A 22,125-nucleotide genomic window follows, 5' to 3' on the forward strand; every position below is an offset into this window, starting at 1 on the left:
TTAATCTTTGAGAAATAAAAACAGTCTTAATGATTATTGGTAAAATGCAAATGTTGTTAAAATGTAAATAGGTGGTCTAAATTATACAGGTCAGATACTAGGTTTGCTAAATGTTTTAAGGTTATAAATTGCTTATTTAGCTGTTGAGGACTGTCCCACTTGCCATCCTCACAGTTGGTAAGGCCTGGGTACGTATGGAATTAACCATACCCTTAACTATGCTGGAAGAAGTCAGACTTTATTAATGCCTAGTGCATAACTAAAACAACTTGCCAAATCTTACATTAAAATTAAAAATTGGTAAGAGGTACCATTATAATATGTAATTGAGACTGCTGAAAATAGATTTACATGCAAAGTGTGTAAGAACAGTAAAATGTGTTTTTAGTAAAAGATTATAGGACAGCATGGAAATGTAAATTTTTGCCTAGGGTTAAAGGATTGTTTTAAATTAGGTAAGAGGAAGCTAAAGGTTTAAAAAAGTTATGGAAAGTTTCTAAAAATTAATTTTGCAAAAGAAATTCTGTGTGTGAACATTTACTAAATTCAAAAGGGTATTATATGGTTTCTCTGTAAATTGATCAATGAAATAAAAGCACAACAAGATTTTCTTAAGTTACTAATCTGCCCTTTAGCAAAATTTGTAAAGGGTTATAAAAGATTTATATGAATCTCACCTAATGGTCAAACTGGTTAAGACTGGATAGAATTGTCCATAAGGTTTCATTTAGAAAATTGGGTTGACACTAATAGTAAACTAATGTAAGGGTAAAAGTTGACTTTCTCTCACTCATACAAGATTTTAATGTAATAGTAAAGAATAATGACAGATTTACATTTGCCTTGCAGATAGACTCCTAAGGAAATGAAAGAGAAGACAGGAGACAAATTGTTTGGAAAAGCTAAGTCTTCCTTCTTAATGAGCAAAGGTTTTTACCTGGTTTAAAAATTTTTGTGACATTATTTTGGCAAAATAACTAACTGATGGTAATCTGGAATTCTGTTTCATAGCATCAAGTGTTTTAATCCACTAACATATTTAATAGGCTTCCCAAAATCAAATTTTGGCTTCAAGGTTGTCCTTCCTGACCCCTAGTTTTTGGATGCTACAGAGGGCCCTTGAAGCATCCAAAGAGGGTAAAAAGGATTACCGATGTCTTTAGGTATATGGGATTGCCAAAATGATGTTTAATCTTCAGGTTATATTTTAGTGAATAATAATAATATCTGTTCCAAAATAGTATAGGATTTAAAAAATTCTACTGTCTGAGTATTTGTTATCAGTCACAATTAAGGTTGTTATATTTGGTCATACAGAGATAACCAAATTTCTTTGTCAATTATGTTTTTGACTGTAACTACCCTGGAAATTTTGTTATCCATAGACAATTGTTGTCCTGTTTTGATCCTCTTTAAAAGTGGTTTATAATAAGCTATAGAACTTTGACAGGTGCTCTCAAATGCAGGTTTCTGATAACTTTGTAAATTGTGACATTGGAATAAAGGAAAAACATATAGGACTCATGAAGAACTGAAATGTTTAGAAATATCAATACAAGAGTTAACTGAATTGACTAAACTAATAGAAAACTGAAGTAATCTTTTTTTAAACTTTTGCTTAAAACATTGCTGATCTTTGTTTTGTTTTTCAGAGTCAAGGAAACTTTTATTTTGAGCTATTTACAGTCTTTAATAATTGAGTAAGGTAGACTCCTGTGAACAAAATTTGGAGCATGTTTGTTTCTCTTTGCATGGTTCCTATAGAATTTGGAAACTGTGAGTATTCTTATGACAATATAGTTATTTTCATCAGTGCAATAAGAATCTATTTTCTTTTGCAATAGGATGCAATTGGAGAAGCTGGTTGTTTTACCAAGGCTTTGACTGGAAGGGTATACTTCCCTTTAAGGAATCAAACTCGACTTGCAAAGCTGATAAAAGCCCCTTGGGGAAACCGGCCTCATACCTTGTCTACACAGTCCCCATACAAGGTTATTAATCTGTAGTGAGTGAAGAATGTCACTTTCTAATAGGCCCAAAAACCGCATATTCTTGGGATCCCAAGAGGAGAATAATTCACTCAACTCAAAGGAATTTGAGGGTACAAACCCCTGGCTGGTCTTGGTTTTTAAAAGTCCTATCTGAGATTCCTTGTGGAACAAAGTTCTATCAAAGCCAATTTTAAAAGACTGTAAAAGTAATTATTCTTGCTGCACTTTATGCAAGTAATAAGGCCAAGTATAAGACTAAAGTTTATTTTGCAAACAACTCAGTACTATTATAATTTGTTTTTAACAAAAATGAGGACTGAGAAATTATGTTTCAAGACTTACTATGCATTTGTCATTAAATTGTAGACTCATTAGTTGTTGTTAAGTTTTTCACCTACATTTTAAACTAACCCTGCTTATTCCCGTGAACCAACCAGCAATCTCCAACTGCAGCCCAGAAGAAACAAAAAGAGATGGGTAGTGTAAAAATCTGGATCAATATTCTAGTTCTGGGCAATTATCCTGCAATTCCTGCCAGGTGATGGAGGTGAATGGGGTGCCCATAACCTGGAGGTTTCTTGTTTTGGGAAAATAAGACCAAGGGAGCTCACCAAAGCCAAGCCCCATGCACCCAAATCTTAGCAGGCAAAACTATAGCCACCAGTTACCTGGGAATGCTGGTAGCCTTGGAATTTTTGAGCTGTCCTTACCTTTACCTTTTGTTTTGTTTTGATACATGTCTTCTAATAACCTGGTGTCTCTTCTTGCCTTTAGGCCATTGAACTCCAAACAATCATGCAACCAGAGCCTCAAATGATGGCCCCCCTTTCACCAGGGACCCTTAGATAGGCCTCTGAGGGAGAGCTGACTGCTGTTATTCAAAAACAGCACCCCCCGTCAGCAGAAAGCAATTAAGATCAATCGTCATCCTTATCCTTATTCTAACGGCTGTTAGATGTACTTCTTTAGATGGGGGAATGATAGAGGCAGCAGAAAGCAGTTAAGATCAATCATTGTCCTTATCCTTATTCTAACGGCTGTTAGATGTACTTCTTCAAATGGGGGAATGATAGAGACAGCCAAATGCCTAGGCAGATAAGGAAGAGTACCCAGAGAACCTCCGACCCTCCAGGTCATTGTGCACAGGGGGCTTGCCTAACCATACCTACGGTGAAAACTTCTGTCCCTTAACACATGTGCAGTAAGGGAAATAAATCAATGTGGAGTGGCTCAGACTAAGGACCCACATGAACACTGGAAGAATGGGGTGGAGCCACCAGGAATCCGCACCTTATGCAGGGAAGGGACATGGCCTCTTCAGCTTGTGTGTAGTGGCCTGGTATTCAATTTGTGAGGTAGAAACCTGCGTGCAGGACCCCTCTTTTTTATGGAGAGCTTTCCTTTCACCAATAAACTCTGCCCTCTTCACCTTTCAATGTGTTCACCTGCCTAATTTTTCCTAGTTATAAGATAAGAACCCAGATTTGGCTGAACTAAAGAGCAAATAAATCACCAGACTCTGATTGTGCTACTTTGCATATGTTATGACATGCATGGATAAATTTCTGTTAGAATTGCCATGGTAGGGAATTCATTAGCAGCTGGAAGGATGGTATTGATCAGTGGTTATCAAACTTTAGTATGAAGGACTTGTTAAAACATAGATTGCTAGGTCCCATTTCCAGAGATTCTGATTTAGTAGGTCTACAGAGGATCCCAAGAATTTGCATTATTAACAAGTTCTCAGGTGATACTGATGCTGCTGGTCCAGAGGCCACACTTTGAGAACCACTGGTCTAGATTATCTCCAACTTTCATTCTAATGCTAAGATTCTGTGTTCCAATAATCATCTTAACTTTTTTTCATGAGAGACAGATCTCTACTCTCTTGGGTCAAGACTTTAACACAGGAAATTAAAAAAAATCATATCACGGAGGAATATAGTTTAATCACTTAAGCCACTATATCTACTTTTCCCTCACTTCTTTCTTAAAATGCTGTTTTTCCCCCTTTTAAAAAAAAATTCTGGGTTTTCCTTTTTTTAAACAGTTAAAATGCTTTATTTTATAACTGGTTAGAGGAAAAACCAAACTACTTTTTCTTTGCCTCATTTCTTCATCATTATACAATTTTGGACACTGTTATTATTGTTATCTCCCAGGAAATTACATTGGAAAAACATACTTAATGCTATAAAGTAAATGATCAGTATTATGTAATGAGAATATTGTTACAGTGTTTTAAAACTCTGGAAAGATGAATTTTTTGGCTTAAGGTGAACATGGGAGTGGGTGTTTGTTGATAAAAAGATGGTGTGTGTGTGGGTATGTGTGTGTACATTCCACAAAAGTGTAACGTTTCATCCTTAGTTGCTTCAGATTACTTTACCATACTATTTTTTTTAACATTTTCATTATTTGGATTACAGCACCCCAGGGGTCTTTAGCTATTCCAAGAGGTGTCATGCAATTCTGAAAAGTTCCTCAGAAAACATTTTAAGTTACTTCAATTGAAAAAAATAAATATTTGCTATACAGACATTTTCTAGTCTGGTAAAAGAGACAAAGATAAATGTTCACACTTGAAATATACAAAATATCTGGACATTGCTTATAGGGTATTCAAACTTCCATTCAATGCTAGTTCCCAAATGAATTACAAAGTGTCCTATACCAGCATCTTGGCATCTAAATCAACATAAAACACCTGACACATTTTGAAATGAAAAAAGAAATTCACATTTTCAAGCAGTTCTCAATTATCTCATTAATAGATCATCTGAAATAGCTGAAAGCCCTAATAATTATTTTTCTTTAATTTGAGACTGTGTTTTTGTACTTACAGGTGAAGAACTGTTTTCCTGATGTCCTAAGAATTTTATTCCATTAATGTTATAGGTGCCACTAGAGGAGCTGGAAGGTGTTCCTGGGCTTTTGCAAAAGAAAGCTTTCTTCTCAAATCAATGCAAAATCTCTTCTAACTATCCCAGAGCTGGGGGGAGGAAGCAGAGAGTATGTGGATTTGAAAGCACTTCTCGACCTTCAGGTAAAAAGAAATAGCTTAGATATTAACATTATAATTACGCCAATTAGATGCTAACTTTATTTGATTTTCAAAAATAATCAGGTCCCTGCTAATTGTGTGTATACAGAAAGAAATGAGAGTCCGTATTCTTTGTGAACACTAAGTACACTTTTTTGTTCTCTATCAATGAGCAATAGGCAGCATGTGGATCTCAGATATCTGAAGACAGGGCATATGGGCTGATTAAATGGGGTGTTAGGAAAGATCTGAATTCAGGTTGGCACTACCAGCCCTCTGTTCCTCCAGTCCACTCCCTATAACCAGCTCCCACTGACTTCATCATGGCCACCCAATTTCTTCCTACTCCAGTGTTTCTCAACCCTTTAAACCAATGCTAACTTTTCATAAATATAAACATCTTATTCACACTTTCCCCAGAAATTTTAACACATTCCTTAGGACTAGGGGAGTAGAAACTTCAGTTAGGAATCTCTGTATTTTCTTTGTAACCCAGCAGCAAAAACAATGTGGTTGTGTTTTGTTTTCTGGAATTGCCATTATAAAAATAATAGTTTTATTATGTTTTTATAAATAAAACTAAATTATAAAATTGAACATATCTTCTCAAATTTTTCACCTGCCTCTAACCATCCCCCACTTCCCAGAGATTCTAGTATTTCTCTAAGAGCCCATTCCTCAAGTTAAAAATTATTGCTCTAATGTCTACATCATGACCGGGACCTGCTGTATAACTTGTGGGGCCTAGTTCAAAATGAATATGCAAGGTCCCTGTTAAAAAATTATTAAGGATTTCAAGATGGCTACAGTGGAGGATTAAACCAAGGCTGGGACCTTTCTAAGCTTGGAGTCCTGGGTGACTGCACAGAATACATGCCACAAAGCTGTCCCTGATCGTGACTTTTTAGCTTCTGCTATTCCTCTGATTGACTTTCTCTGTGTGTTTCCTGATTCCCAAGAGCAAGGATCTGATTGGCTAAGATAAGCATTTCATTCCAGAAGTTTTACTGGTTGCTGGCAGGCATATTCATTGGAGAGGTCCCTTGGTCAGTCAACTATGTCAGAACCAAGCAGTTGTGTGTGATCAAGGTGGGGGATTTAAATGGGAGTAGAGAATGGGTCTACTACTACAGTACATGGTCACCAATGTAGCCACGATAGTGGACAGGGCAGTTTTCTTAGGGGTGGACATGGGTAGACAGGCAATCACTGACGCTGAATACACAATATAAATATATGCATTTCCAATTTGAGCCTGATGTCTGTGTAAAATGGAGTAATAATATTTCAGAGGCTAGTTTAGGGGTGATAGATGAGATAGTGGCCTAAACAAATGGATGTGAAACCCCAAGAAATCATTATTACCATTGCAACTAAGGGAGTGTAAACATAGTGGAACCTGATTTAATATCTCAAATAGTCCAGCACTCAAAAATAGGCTGCTAACACATAGGCTGTCAGGGTGTTGTCTTGTGGTGCATACTCAGGATGACTATTGCTGTGAACTAAGCAACACAGATTCCATGTTCTGAAGACAAACAAACACAAGGGATTGTGTCTTTGTTCATATATACAAAGAAAATTGGCACTAGAACTGGATGAGAGTCAAGAGACAGTCTGTTTAATAGGCTGTGGCTTGTGATAGTCCTAATCTGTTGATAAAATAATGTGTTTCCTTCTGGAAAAGAGGAATTTTCTAACGTTCCCCTAAGAAAGGTTTCAGCTGCTCTCAGCTCTGTCAGGGACTAGGAGTGATTGTCCTGTTCTGGGTTATTATCACTCTGATCACACCAATTCCTCTTCTGGGCTTAAAAAACTCATTCTCTCTCTCTCTCTCTCTCTCTCTCTCTCTCTCTCGGAATTTTTTCAAAACTGTGATATCTTTCTAGTTTAACTACTGGATCTAGTCATGGGTTTTTTATCCCCAGGCTCTCCCTTTTGTCATCTTTTATCCTCCTCTTTCCTTCGTCCCATTTAAATTAAATTTTACAATTTATATAAGAATTTAAGTTGGTCATAGTAAAGATTTTGAAACATTTGGGATTTTGAATTCCAATAGTGTTACCAGTAACTTTTAAAGGTTAGGATTTTCCTTTTGTATGTGTCATGAGTCCATATGTGTGAGACTGTGACACTGTGTGTATGTATTTAAAGAATATTTAAATGTATAACAGTAAAAGAAAAGGTACAAATTGCAAATATCAAGACTTATGTCAAATAGAAACTTCCAAAACAGACCTATGTGACAAATAACACAAACCAAATTAATTATTAAAAAGAATCTTTTGTATTACTCAATTCATAGAAATAATCAGGAAAGTAAAAGTTTAAAAAGCGGTGGTTTGAAGAAAAGCAGGAAGCCTTTCACAGAGCATTTTGAGTAGGCGAATGAAGGTTATTAGTTAAGCTGGGGATGCCTGCTTTCCCTGCGCCAGCAGTCACAGACAGAGTGGGCATGCCTCTGCATAATCCTATTACATACAAGGTGCTGCACTTGGCTTTCCTGGTGACTTACATTTGCCAGAAACACTTCAAACACATACCATATAGGCAGTTACAACAGGTTTCCAAAGATTGATGGCCACCCCCAAGTGAAAAGATTCCACTAGCTACCCTCTAAATACTCATATGAAGAATGTGTGTTTGTGTGTGTGCCACTATGTGTTCATGTACTTAGCCAGCATAATGTAGAAAATTGGTTTCTTAACACCTGATTCTAGACAGAAGCAATTTCTGCCAAGAATGTCAGCCACTTTTTAAAAAATAACATCAAGCCACTGCACAAATACAAAATCACATACTGGGAGAAAATGAAATTATACACATCCTTAGAATATTACTCTTTCCCTTTCATCCTTCAAAAATCAATTTGGATTTTTAACTTTCCATCCTGGTCCAATACTGTACAACAAAGAAAGAATGTATAAGAAAAGTAAGATTTCAGAAATGTGGTAAGGAGTGGATGGAAATGCCTTCAATAATTCTTAGTAAGGGTGTAGGAGGACTTTTGGCTCACAGATGTTCCAGTGCTCTAAGGGGTTCATTGGGAGAGAATATCACCATAGGTTTGAAAAACTATTAATCCCACAAAGAAAAGAATTTAAATATATCTACTATTAAGAGAATTGATATCTAATCTTACTCACCATTGTAGGTGAAATCTCAAAGAGTCATATTTTAACTGTTAGTCAAGCAAGAGTGAAAAGAAATCTATTTTCTGTATGTCCAGATTTCAACCAATGGAATTTTGAGCACTTTCAAGGTCTTCCCATGTGAATTTTGCACAGAATTGGTAGAACCCTGATTTCTGATGATCAGCTTTATTTTGGACTATGGCTAATGTGACCAGATGTTTCATTTTCCTGGCACAGTCATGATTTGTGCTTGGTATGTTGGCAACTCATTGGATTTAGCATTAGTACAGATGGCTTTTTCTAAAAAAAATTAATGATACATTATTAACAGCTGCATTAAAATAAGCCAGGATGAGTTTGATAGGCCTCTATTTTGTACTTCAGCTTCTGATATAGTCTCATCTAGTAGCATGTAAAATACATGTGTGGTGTCAGGGTTCACACTTAATGCATGGAAAACGCTGAGGGATGAACAGTAATAACTCATCTATCTTTGGCTGATCCTTCCAGATGAAACATAATTAACACCTTCTGTATCAGCTATTTATTGCTGCATACTAAACCACCCAAATTTAGCAGCTTAACTAAACAAGACATAAGGTCACAGGATATTAAAGATAATGGAACAATAAATTCTATCTCTTGATGGAGGAGTGACAACATTACTGCAGAAGGGCATTTACACAGAAAGGCAGGCTTCATGGGAGACCATTATTATAATGATCTACTATACTTTCTTTTTTTTTTTTTTTTTTGATGTTGAGATGGAGTCTCGCTCTGTCACCCAAGCTGGAGTGCAGTGGCGCGATCTCGGCTCACTGCAAGCTCTGCCTCCTGGGTTAAAGCCATCTCCTGCCTCAGCCTGTCAAGTAGCTGGGACTACAGGCGCCTGCCACCATGCCTGGCCAATTTTTTGTATTTTTTAGTAGAGACTGGGTTTCACTGTGTTCACCAGGATGGTCTCGATCTCCTGACCTCATGATCCACCCACCTTGGCAGCCGAAAGTGCTGGTATTACAGGCATGATCCACCACACCCAGCCTATACTTTCATTTAAAGGATAGCATGCCTGGCTCTCGCTGATGAAATGTATATGCTTGGATGCAAGTAGCTGGGGATGCCCAACTCCTTCTGCTCTCTAGTGGTGGAGGGAGAAGTACTTGATACTGTTAGCTGTATCAGTTGCTTGATGTACTAGCTGGTTGTGCCTTGGTCTACACTGAGGCCTGTGAGATGCCCGAAGCTCCCAGGCCTATATCCTGCAGGGCTAATGGAAAACATGGGCAATAATAAATGTATTATTTATTGGTGGGCATGGAACATGTGTGGAAAATAGAGGCTGAGCAGTTCTATATGCTTTCTTCTTTTGCAAGGAATCATTTAAGAACAATGACCTTTTTGAAAGTTCATGACTATGATGAATGTGTTACTTTCATAAGATACTTGTTAATATTAACTACCAACCATTGGGGCCACAGTGATGTTATCAATTATCTAGACACTAGATGATATAAATAGCTGAAGTATCTACCAAAAAAATTAATAGTGCCCAAAGATGATGATTTAACATATGAAGCTACACATGATGAGTTTACATAAGACTTCATAAAGCATGACTTTTCATTTAGATCAAATAACTCACTCAAATATCGAAGGTTTTTGTGCACATATGAGAAATAAAGCATTAATTGTTAATATGTTGGTTCTGGTACTAGGAAAAGAAGTGCAAATAATTTTATAATACCATATATCAGTATTATCAGATACTTCAATAGAAAATCAGTTAATTCCACTAATAAATGTTTTTTCATCTAATTCATGGAATTAAAGTATTTTGCCATTTCATTCTATTAAAAATAAAATATATCTCATTATAGTGAATGATGAATCATTTTAAAAGTTTATCATTGGAGATAAAATTTATTGCTTTTGCAGTGAAAATACAAATACAAATTTTAGTGAATATAATATCATGAAAAAATAGTAATTTTACTAAATTAAGAAATCTATACATCATAAATATACTTGAATTTCTTTGTCAATGCTGATGTCAAGAATAATTTAGCATCATAGCATGCAATTTCTCCCTTAGCTACCCATCATAAATTGAATTTTTAAATATTTGTCTCTTTAAATAATTAATTTCTAAGTCAATCTAATGTCCTACCATGGTATTGGTCACCTTTTAGAAAATAAGTCTTCTCTATTAATTATAGTTCTATTGTGTTCAAAATCAGTTAGACATCACATCATCAACAGACTATGTGAATAAAACTTCAGCTTTTGAGCCTGTTAGCAAATTATAGTTAATAAAAATGAAATTTGTGTCCTGGCACAGTGGTTCATGCCTGTAATCCTAGCACTTTGGGAGGCCAAGGCGGGTGGATTGCCTGAGCTCATGAGTTCGAGACCAGCCTGAGCAACATGGTGAAATCCTGTCTCTACTAAAATACAAGTTAGCTGGGTGTGGCAGCATGTGCCTGTAGCCCCAGCTACTCGGGAGGCTGAAGCAGGAGAATTGCTTGAGCCCATGAGGCAGAGGTTGCAGTGAGGTGAGATGGTGTCACTGCACTCCAGACTGCATGACAGAGTGAATCTCTGTCTCAAAATAAATAAATAAATAAAATGTGTAAATAGAATACACTGAAATATATTCTATGAACAAAAGAGGACAAATTAAACCAAGAGAGTTCAATGTACTATATATGATTTTGAAATTATACCACTGTACTTTCAAACGCCTTGACTTTTGCAAAGAATCTTGATGCAGCATAACTTTTATTATATAAAAGTCTATTTTGCAATAGGATGAAATAAAATTAAGAAGACCTATGATATTGCAGTATATAAATGTGGCAAAACACTTGAATAATGAAAAAACTTATTGTGAGTTTTGTCTTATAAACATATTTGTTGAAGAAAGATACTCTAAATGGAGACAAACATACAATGCTTGTGGAAATATTTAGACATTTAACATAAAATTAGAATTGACATTGCCCTCCATTTGACAGAATTTTATCTGAATTTACATTACAACAGCACCAGAAGATAACATTTTCCCCATTAAAAAGATTATGGTCTGTAGTAAAGGAACCAACTGAAAATGCAATTAACCATAATTTGAAACTTGAAGACAATTTCAGGCATTTTTATGGAAAAAAGACTAAATATTTAAACAAAATACTATTAATAAAGAGAATTAGAGAAATTATATAAGCACACAAGTATTGTTACCTGCTTTTTAAATTTTTAATGTTCAGGTAATTGATATAAAGAAGTTCTTTAAAAGGTTTATTTAATGTATACTAGTGTAATAGTAATATTTTATTTGATTTATGAATGTATGAATTTATAATAACAATTATAAATACCATAACAAATAAATAAAATAATTTATTTTTGATTATATGTTATAAATGTATTATGTGTATGCAATATAGTTAATAAATGTATTTTGGTTAAATATTAATATGGTATTGGTTATATTTAATATGTATTTATTAAGTATATTTTATAAACATATTTATTTGAAAATATTTTAAGTATATGTTTTACAGATCTACCTATATAATAAACCAATTTCTTCTCCAATAAATAAATGCTATAAAAATGATATACTTTTAATTATTTTTATTGATTCCTTTAAAAGTAAAACACATCTTATATTTAGATAATTAATTAGTCACTTTATCTATAGTTCTTTTCTCATTTGGTCCTGGCCATCTCAAGTCCACCTCTATCCCTCTATATCCTTCACAAAACAATTTTATGTCCTATAAAAATCAGCCTCTATTTCAGGATATTACTAATAGATTGGTTTTTTTGGAACCTTGCCATTCTTTATATTTATAATCTGACAAACCCAAAGTTCTCCAGCTTCAAGTGTTAGTGTAAGTAGCTTCAAGTGTTAGAAAGCATGAAATTATCTCCAGGGTCAAAATGATGTGAAGTCTTAAAGTTCCAAAGGAATAACAATCATGCAAAGCAATGACCATCATTTGCAGTTCTATGTATCATTATTTTTTCTTCACTTTCTGAGATAAGAAACATCGGCTTTTTTTTTTTTTTTTTTTTTTTTTTTTTGGACATGGGCATCAATTTAACACTGATAAAAATCTGGCAACTGCAAATATGTATCATCAGTGTTTCCATTATATTTGATTCATATAGCAGCTTCCAAAGAGCTCAAAGCGATTTCACGTACACATATGTTATTTATCCTCCTCATCATAATAAAACAGATTTTAAAGCCCAGTGTGCCTATTCTATTGAAATTAAGTCTCATGCTTCTTGTACTTTTCCAGAAAAGCATGTCTAGTTATCTAAAACACTTTTACACATTTTGATCAATTACCCTGGAAAAAACATTAATTTCAATGTCAGAATTACCCAGAAAGCTCAGTATACAAAATGGCAGATACACTTATAACCTTTTCTCAAACATCTCTAATTGTCTGTATACCTCACTAATATTGGCTAAATAATACATTTATTTTTGACATTTGGGACTAAGTGCCTTACTTAGTTCTGTTCAATGTATTCATTAATTGAAGAAATACTTATTCAGGATTTCTGGTACTTAGTTTTGTTCAATATATTCACTAATTGAAGAAATATTTATTCAGGATTTCCATTATATGAGCATTGGCCTTTGTGGTACAAAGATACAACATGAATCTGAAACTGAATTTAATCTAGAAAGATTGATTAATACAATCTCATGAGAAAAGCAAGACATCTACTGTGATAGCTATAGTATTGGTTAGAAATGGAAAAGACAGCAGATGAGTATGGATGAAAGGCTGTGGAAGTTCAGATGAAATGCTTACTCCAGCTTGAGATATAATCAGAAGTCAAACTCGTGATTTCCTCCCTCCCTACCCTATCCCTGTACTTACCTCCGTATCACTTCGAAGGATTTGGGGCATACAAGCAACAGAAGACACAATTCAAAATATTCTAAACAGTAAGGGGATTTTTCACTTCACAAAACAAATTGAAGTAGGGAGGCTCCAGAAGTGATTAATTCCATCCCCAGTATCCTTGGCATTCCTTTATCTCATCACTCTGCCTTTCTCCCGCTACTCTGTTATGCATACCATCATGGTCCCAAGATCATTACGGGGCAACTTCAGGCTTCCCATTTTTTCTCCTACCACTGTCCGAAGGCAGGAACAAGGCTCTCTGTCTGCCTTATGCTTATTTATAAGAACTAATAAATCTTTCTCAGACGTCTTCCTTCCCAGTAGGTGTAGGTGTCCCCTCATATCTCACTAGCCAGAATGAGGTCACATGACCCTTTCCAAGCCAATCACTGGCAATGATTAAAGAGTTATCATTATGAGTTTAGACTAATATTAATTCCTTTTCCCTGAGAATGGAGTTATGCAACAAAAGGTGAATAACTGAACAAATGTGGGTCTCTTCCCATAAGAAAGAGATGGAAGTAAGAGATAGGCCACCAATAATAATGTTTTTTACACTACTCTAAGTTTACTGCTTTTCCTAACTTTCTTATTTTGTTTCTTGGTACCACCAATCTCCCCTTCACTTAATGGGCTCAAAATCCTAAAATGATTCTTTGACAAGACTCTTTCTGTTGCTCTCACATCTTATTTCCAGGCATAATATAGGTTACTCCTATGTCTTGAAAATGCCCAGTTCCAGTTCTCATCTTCACATGCCTGTAATGTTGTAAAAGTCTCCTAGAGGGAGCATATTAATTAATCATCCAAACCAGGACACTTCTGAGATGAAAATAATGTGCTATTAATAATTATGTAAGGAGAATAGGTATACATTATGACCAACCTAGGAAAACTGAAGGTATGCTTATCCCATCCCAACTCATCTTTTTTTGTGTCCAGGTTTTACATTCTCAAATTCAAGTTTATATTGTCACTAAATTTGTTTTCTGGAATCCAGCCCTGATCCTGTCACATACACCTGTGCAAAAGCTTTTAATCGCTTCCCTATACATGCTGGATTATCCCAGGATTTAGGGTTTTCCCACAGTATGTTCTCAAATTAAATTTTCCTGGCTTGTCTCTCATTATTTCCCAAAATATAAAGAAAATTTTGGCTATATACTACCATTCAATGAAAACAGGTTACCTGTAATTCTTTAAGTGTGCCCATCCTGTCCTCGCTTTACGTGCTTGTTAATGTGGTCCTATCCATTTGTAATGCCTTTCCCTTCAATGTCAGCATTATATCCATCATTTAAGGCCATTGCAAATGTTTCCTCTCCTTAACAAATCAGGTGTAATTTTGTACAGCCCTTATGATTATGGCTATAATAATCAGGCTCTCAGAACAAAAATCAGAATTTGTGACCTCTCATGGATTCTGACAAAGGGATGGACCTAAAACTGACTGTATTGAGGCTTTTATTATGGGTGCATTTGCTGATTTTTCTTACTAGATGATAGGTTCATCAGTGGTAGTAAATGGGTCTTACCTGTCTTCAAATGGCATATTGTTTTATATGTCCCAGCTTCTCCTTAAATACGTTTACATAAATTTCCTAATAAAGAAGTTATCATGGTAACATAGCTATTACACATCTCTTTAGTTGATTTAAACATCTATTTCAAGATGAAAATAATAACAGTGTTTGTTGGGAGGAGTGAAAACTGAGACACTGGTAGGACAAACTTCTTCTACATACCCTTTGATAATTCTTGATGTTTGGAATATTTGTGTGTATTGCTATATTAATAACTTAAAAGTTTAGAAATAATATTAGAAAATGTGTCTTTTAATAAAGAGTTTACATTTAATTTTCTTTTTAAATAAAAAAAAAATCCAGTATGTAGTTCAGTCCCACATCTTCTTGGGAATTCTGCATACAGAATTTATGAGCATTGGCAGCTTACTAACAGAACGGGAAAAAGAAACCAATACTCTAATAAACATCTTTAATCCAAAATCTTTTCAAGATTTTCCTTAAAAAAAATCAACTTCATCTTGTTTTGACTGAGATTACATGACCACAAGAAAAGGGGCACCATGGAGAGTATCAAAAGGCATCAACAGGACTGGGCGTGGTGGCTCATGCCTGTAATCCCAGCACTTTGGGAGGCTGAGCCAGGCGGATCACGAGGTCAGGAGATCGAGACCATCCTGGCCAACATAGTGAAACCCCATCTCTACTAAAAATACAAAAATTAGCTGGGTGTGGTGGCACATGCCTGTAATTCCAGCTACTCGGGAGACTGAGGCAGGAGAATCGCTTCAACCAGGGAGTTGGAGATTGCAGTGATCCGAGATCACGCCACTGTGCTCCAGCCTGGTGACAGAGCAAGATTCCATGGGAAAAAAAGAAAAACAAAAAGGCATCAACAACTTCCATTTCCTTATTTCTTTCTACATTTTGTTTTTGAGGTTTAGCAATTCTTACTGATCTAGTTCATTTACTTTAACTACCTTAAGATTTCCCATTAACAAATAAACCATAATCTTTCCATGTAATAACAAATTTCATGTGTCAACTTCACTGGGCCACAGGGTGCCCAGATTAAACATTATATCTGGGTGTGTCTGTAAGGGTATTTCCAGATGACATTAGCATTTGAATTGGTAAGCTCATTGAAGGAGATTGCCCAATGTGAGTGAGCATGATCCAATTCATTCAGGACCTGAATAGAACAGAGGCAGAGAAAGGAGAAATTGGCCCCTGTTTTCTGACTCATTGCTTGAGTTGGGACATCTCATCTTATCTTCTTCCCTGGGACTGGAAGTTACACCATTGGCTCCCCTGGTTCTCAGGTCTTCAGACTCAGACCGAATTACACTACCAGATTTCCTCAGGCTCCATAATTGCCTGAGCTAATTCCTCATAATAATAGTTCCAGTCTTCCCCTCCTCTCTTTCTCTCACTCTCTCTCTCTCTCTCTACAAACACACACACACACACACACTCTCTCTCTCTCTCTCACACACACTTGGTGTCTTTAAAGAGTTGATGAAAAATGCACACTATGAAAAAACTATGCATGGATTTCAAATTTTTATAACATTTCTGAATAGGATCTAGTTTGAGACACTAAGAAAGATATGACATCAGTTTGAAAAGGGTCCCTATCAAAGCAACATGAATTCTGCTAAAACTGAAGCAAGAAAAAAACCATCAAATACATGATGAAGCTTGGGTAGAAGAAGGGTGAAAGCAATAATACTTTACTAAAAGTTTATGGAGACAATGCCCCAGGGAAATCAGCAGTTTACAAATGAACTACTCATTCTAAGAAGGGACAACACAGAAATGAAGCCACACACCTACAACCACCTGATCTTCAACAAAGTTGATGATAATAAGCAATGGGGAAAGGACTCCTTATTCAGTAAATGGTGCTGGGATAACTGGCTAGCCATATGCAGAAGATTAGAACTGGACCCATTCCTTTTGCCATATACAAAAATCAACTCAAGACAGATTAAAGTCTTAAATATAAAACGTAAAACTAGAAAAACCCTAGGAAAAAACCTAGGCAATACCATTCTGGACATAGGCTTTGGCAAAGATTTTATGATGAAGACTCCAAAAGCAATTGCAACAAAAACAAAAATTGACAAGCGGGACCTCATTAAACTAAAGAACTTCTGCACAGCAAAAGGAACTATCAATGAAGCAAACAGACAACCTACAGAATGGGAGAAAATACTTGAAAACTATGCATCCAACAAAAGTCTGATATCTATAATCAGAGGAACTTAAACAAATTAACAAGCAAAAAAAAAAATCACTAAAAAATGGGCAAAACACATAAACAGACACTTCTCAGAAAGACATACAGTGACCAACATGTATTTGAAAAAAATGCTCAACATCACTAATCATTAGAGAAATGCAAATCAAAACCACAATGAGATACCATCTCACACCTGTCAGAATGGCTATTACCAAAAAATCAAAAAACAACAGATGCTGGCAAGTTAGCAGAGAAAAGAGAACATTTGTACACTTCCAGTGGGAATGTAAATTAGTTCAGCCATTGTAGAAAGCAGTTTGGACATTTCTTAAAGAACTTAAAACAGAACTATGATTTGACCCAGCAATCTCATTACTAAGTATACACTCAAAGGAATATAAATTGTTCTACCATAGAGACATATGCCTTGTATGTTCATCACAGCACTATTCACAATAGCAAAGACATGAAATCAACCTAGATGCCCATCAACTGGGTAAAGAAAGTGTGGTACATATACATCATGGAATACCACGTAGCCATAAAAAAATGAAGTCATGTCCTTTGCAGCAATATGGATGCAGCTGGAGGCCATTATTCTAAGTGAATTAACACAGTAACAGAAAACCAAATACCACATGCTCTTTTTTATAAGTGGGTGGATACAAAGAAGGTAACAATAGACACAATGGACTACTTGAGGGTGAAGGGTGAAAGGAGAGTGAGGATCAAAAAATTACCTAGTATGTACTATGCTTATTGCCTGGGTGACAAAATAATCTGTACAACAAATCCCTGTAACATACAGTTTACCCATGCAACAAATCTGCACATGTATCCCCTGAACCTAAAATAAAAGTTGGAAAGAAAAAGAAGAAACCAGTCTACATTGAAGATAAAACCTGCAAAGGAAGAGCATCCATATCAATTTGCAAGAGAAAAATTTATCTTGCTCATGCCCTAATTGAAGAAGACCAGTGATTAACAGTAGAAATAGCCAACACCATAGATGTCTCAATTGGTTCAGCTTACACATTTCTGATTGAAAAATTAAAGTTAAGCAAACTTTTCACTCAATACATGCCAAATTTGTTGTGCCCAGATCAGCTGCAGAAAGGAGCAGAGTTTTTAATGACAATTTTAAATAAGTGGGATCAAGATCCTGAAGCCTTTCTTTGAGGAATTGTAACAAGAGATGAAATACAGCTTTACAAGTACAATACTGAAGATAAATCACAGTCAAAGTGATGGCTACTGAAAGGTTGAAGTGGTCCAGTCAAAGCAAAAGCACACCAGTCAAGCACAAAAGTCATGGCAACAGTTTTTGGTGTGCTCAAGGCATTTTGCTTGTTGACTTTCTGGAGGGCCAAAGAACAATAATGTCTGATTATGTGAGGGCTTTGAAACAGCCAAGGTTTTAGCAGAAAAGTGCCAGAGTCCTTCTTCACCATGACAATGCTCCTGCTCATTCCCCTCTTTAAACAAGAGTAATTTTGTGACTGTTTCAACGAGAAGTCACTAGGCATCCACCTTACAGTCCTGATTTGGTTCCCTCTGACTTCTTTTTGGTTCCATGTCTTAAAAAAATCTCTAAAGGGCACCAATTTTTCTTAAGGTAGTAGTGTATAAAAAAGACTTTGAATTCCCACAACTCTCAGTTCTTAAAGGATGGACTAAATGACTGGTATTGTTGCTTATAAGAGTGTCTTGAACTTGAAAGAGTTTATGTTGAGAAATAGTTTATATTTTTTATTTTTATCTTTTAATTCCATTTTTCAATGAACTTTTGAGGGGTGTGTGTGTGTGTGTGTGTGTGTGTGTGTGTGTGTGTCTATGCCTTTCATTTTCTTTCTCTGGAGAACCCTGACTAAATACAGTCCATTAGCTTACTGATGGATAGCAAGCTTATTTCCTCTGCTCCCTGTTAATAAACAATGTTACAATGAATAACCTAGTATATGTCCCCCTGTGCACATGTGGATCTGCAGAACTGAAAGGCAAGTGCACGGCTAAACTGACAGCAAGAAGTAGAGAATGCATATGTCAGTTCCAACTCTTTTCTTTTCAGGTCCTTCACTTGCTTACAGAAATACATATTTTCATTTATACTGAATTGTCATGGGAAGGCAGGAAGGCTTTTCCTCCTACTGTGCCTCAAGAGAGTGTAGTCTTGCATATAATGTCAAATGAACACCCCACAGCCTTCTGTTGACCTTGTAAGAGTCAGGGCTGTTCACACATAGTCTGCCATCCTCCCACATCTGGCTTTGCTGCCCAACCTGCACACTTTAGTGAGTGTTTTTACACCTTTTTTGAAAAAGGAAAAAGTTAGGGGAGCAAATACTAGAGTTTGCTGTGCTTTAGCTAGTTAAATGGAGCACAGTCTAGCAAGAAGGGTCAGATCAAATATGTTGGAAATGTGCCACTGACTTTCCTTGTGACCATGGGAAATTCATTTTGCCTTTTTGTTTTTCCATTTCCTCATTCATAAAAAGAAAGGACTCTTGTTCATCTTCCTGTTAATTTAACAAATACCTAAAAGTATGAACTAAAGATACTTGACACTTATTTAGAATTGAGAGACTAGTCATGTGCATGTATATGCACTTTGACTATCAAAGGCCATTTTGCCAACCCCAGATTCTGGAAGCAACAGCATGATTTGTGTGAGAGCAATTCCATTGCTATTCCTAACTTGTGCAGTCTTGCAAAGTATTTGAAAAAAAATTACATTTCTTTCAGCGACACTTATGCTAACCTTCAAATCTTGCTTAGGTTAGTAGTTTTTGGTCATATCTATACATATTTCTTATTCTTGATAAAGACTAAAGTTGTGGTAATTTTACATATCAAACTAAGAGTTTTACGGACTAAGATTATGTTCAGTTATAGAAATAGGACTTCCTAAATACTCATTTCAAACAAGAAAAGTAAATCATTACACATTTCTAATACTTAAAACCAGAGATGACTTCTTTAAATTTTATCAGATTTTGAGAAGCCACTCTTGATTATGGAAAGTATAAAATTTCTCAGCTCAGTTCTCAGAAAATTCAGTATCCATGAGTGTTTAAAAACATAAAATTTGTTATTTAATACTATAATTCCCAAATAAAGCTTAGATAGGTTCAGGCCAAATTCTTTTTAGTAGAAGTTGAGTACCTAGCCTCAGGGAAGTAGCACCTAAATAATTTTGGTTATTAACACCTTAAACAAACTAGCTTCTTAGATTGGCTAGCTAGGATTGGGACACTTCTGTAAACGGAACTAGTAGAGGAGGTCCAGAGCCCCCAAAACTATTTGAGAACAGCAGTAGAGATTGGGGTGTTATAAAAAGAAGGTATGCAGCAAAGAGAAGGCAGCAGGTGAAGGGGGACCTCTGGGAAGGAGAGATGAAGATTTGAAGGAAGGGAAATGACAAACTTTGCTAACTTTTAAATTTCATTTCTTTAGAGAACAGAATTCTAGGAGCTACAGAGGAAGGTCTTACAGTCCAAGCACCAGAACACCTAAGCAAGTTACATGTCTTCTCTGAAGAGCTGCTGATAAAATCTGGGAGAAGGGCCCAGTCATATGGCTATTCCACTTTGCAGTCTATGATGTCCCTAGAATAAGAATAACCCCAGAAAGAGGATAGCAGACAACAGAGATCCCAGACAATAGAAAACCATCATCTAGGTTTTATCTTTTTTGTTGCAAATATCTCTTCAATTGAACCATAAACCTTCATAAAGTTAATAGATAAATTGGAACTTTGGAGGGATATGACGGCAGGGACATGTAGCTTTTCTTTGTTTGAAGTGCCACAGAATTGTTAAACTAAAATATTAGCTATTTTGAGGCATGGGTGTGTAGGAAGACATTTTTTTCTCACTCAATGCATGCGTATTTTATGGTATAGATTTTTTTTTTAAGTGAAGTAGCTTAAGTAAACCTCTGATCAATTAGTGACCTGGGAATAATTACTGTTTTCCACCCCATGTCTTTCTCTACCCTCATTAAATATAAATATGTCTTAAAATATTACAATAACACTTCTGCGTTGTAATTCCAAGACAACCACAAATTGACATCCTTCCTTCTTATACCTTGTTCACACCTAAATATTGCACAGATCTTTTAATAAAGAAGATTGTGGACTGCTGTCATGAGACTATAGGATTGATATTCTTAATTTTTCTACTGCTCAGTTGAATTGCAGTTTACAAATTAGTTGATCTTTGACTTTCAAGGATTTTACATTTATAGACTCAAGCATTACAAGTGACACCAAAAGTCCTTAAAATGTAATAATTTATCATTTCGTTAAGATTCACATTTGAAAGCATACACCTTGAGGCGGATATGGGAGTGCCATGCACTATCTGAACTGTGTGGTTTCCTGCTCATTGTCATGTATTCAACTTTTGGAACAAGCCCGTAGTGAATGGAAAGTCTGGCGAAGGTGTGAATTTAAAACAATGTAAAAGGGTTGAGACTAGCCCTTTCCCCTCTTTCCCATCCTCCTCTTTCTCTTTCTTTATCCCTCTTAATGCTTTTAAGCATAACATAAAGGTATCCCACAAGGAAAATTTTATAAATCTGTTAGTGACTTTATATTTTACCCTACTAAGGAACATTTGCACTTGAGCAAGGAAAAGTGAAGAGTATTGTTAACTCAAAAGAAAAATCCCTAATGGGGTAGAATTTAAAGTCCACTTTTACATAGGTTGTGGGAGTCATTTTATGGTAAATGGTAATACAAATGGTGAAAAAGTATCTCATGGCCATATTGCCCTTATAAAGTGTGTGAAATTTGTTATAGGAAATAATTATTTCTTGCTAAAAGTACAACTGTCTTTTAAGTCAGTGGTTTCCAAGCATGACTGTACATCACAATCTCCTATGAAACTTTTTAAAAACCACAGATTCTATGTCCCAAATCAGTATCCTATTTTCTGAACCTTGCAGCCAGAAAGTTATTGTCTTCACAAGATTTACCAGAGTTTTATAAATTATTGGGTTTTTTTAATCTTCTGTTTTTGTTTTTTTACAGAATCATCTTTTGGCTTTGCTGAATTATTTTCCCCTTTTTTTTTTTTTTTTTTGTCTTTCTTTGGTTTTATTTTCCTACACTTTTCTAACTTCTTAGCTCATTAATTTTCAGCCTCTCATTTTTTTGAATGATATGAATTTTAGGTCATTAAATTTCCCTCTGAGTTTCACCTGTAAGTTTTATGTCCTGTAAGTTTTAAAACATGTCCTGTAAGTTTTAAAACATA

General features: G+C 35.6%; 1 long non-coding RNA gene across 1 annotated transcript; it reads left to right on the top strand.

Moving 5' to 3' along the window:
- The first annotated feature begins 1,121 nt into the window (after positions 1-1,121).
- Positions 1,122-20,451, top strand: LOC103883818. Its single transcript, XR_646180.4, has 3 exons — positions 1,122-1,776; positions 4,890-5,037; positions 20,318-20,451. It is a non-coding gene; the product is annotated as an uncharacterized LOC103883818 (long non-coding RNA).
- The last annotated feature ends 1,674 nt before the right edge of the window (positions 20,452-22,125 follow it).

Source organism: Papio anubis, chromosome 6 (assembly GCF_008728515.1).
Source record: "Papio anubis isolate 15944 chromosome 6, Panubis1.0, whole genome shotgun sequence".
Taxonomy (NCBI): domain Eukaryota; kingdom Metazoa; phylum Chordata; class Mammalia; order Primates; family Cercopithecidae; genus Papio; species Papio anubis.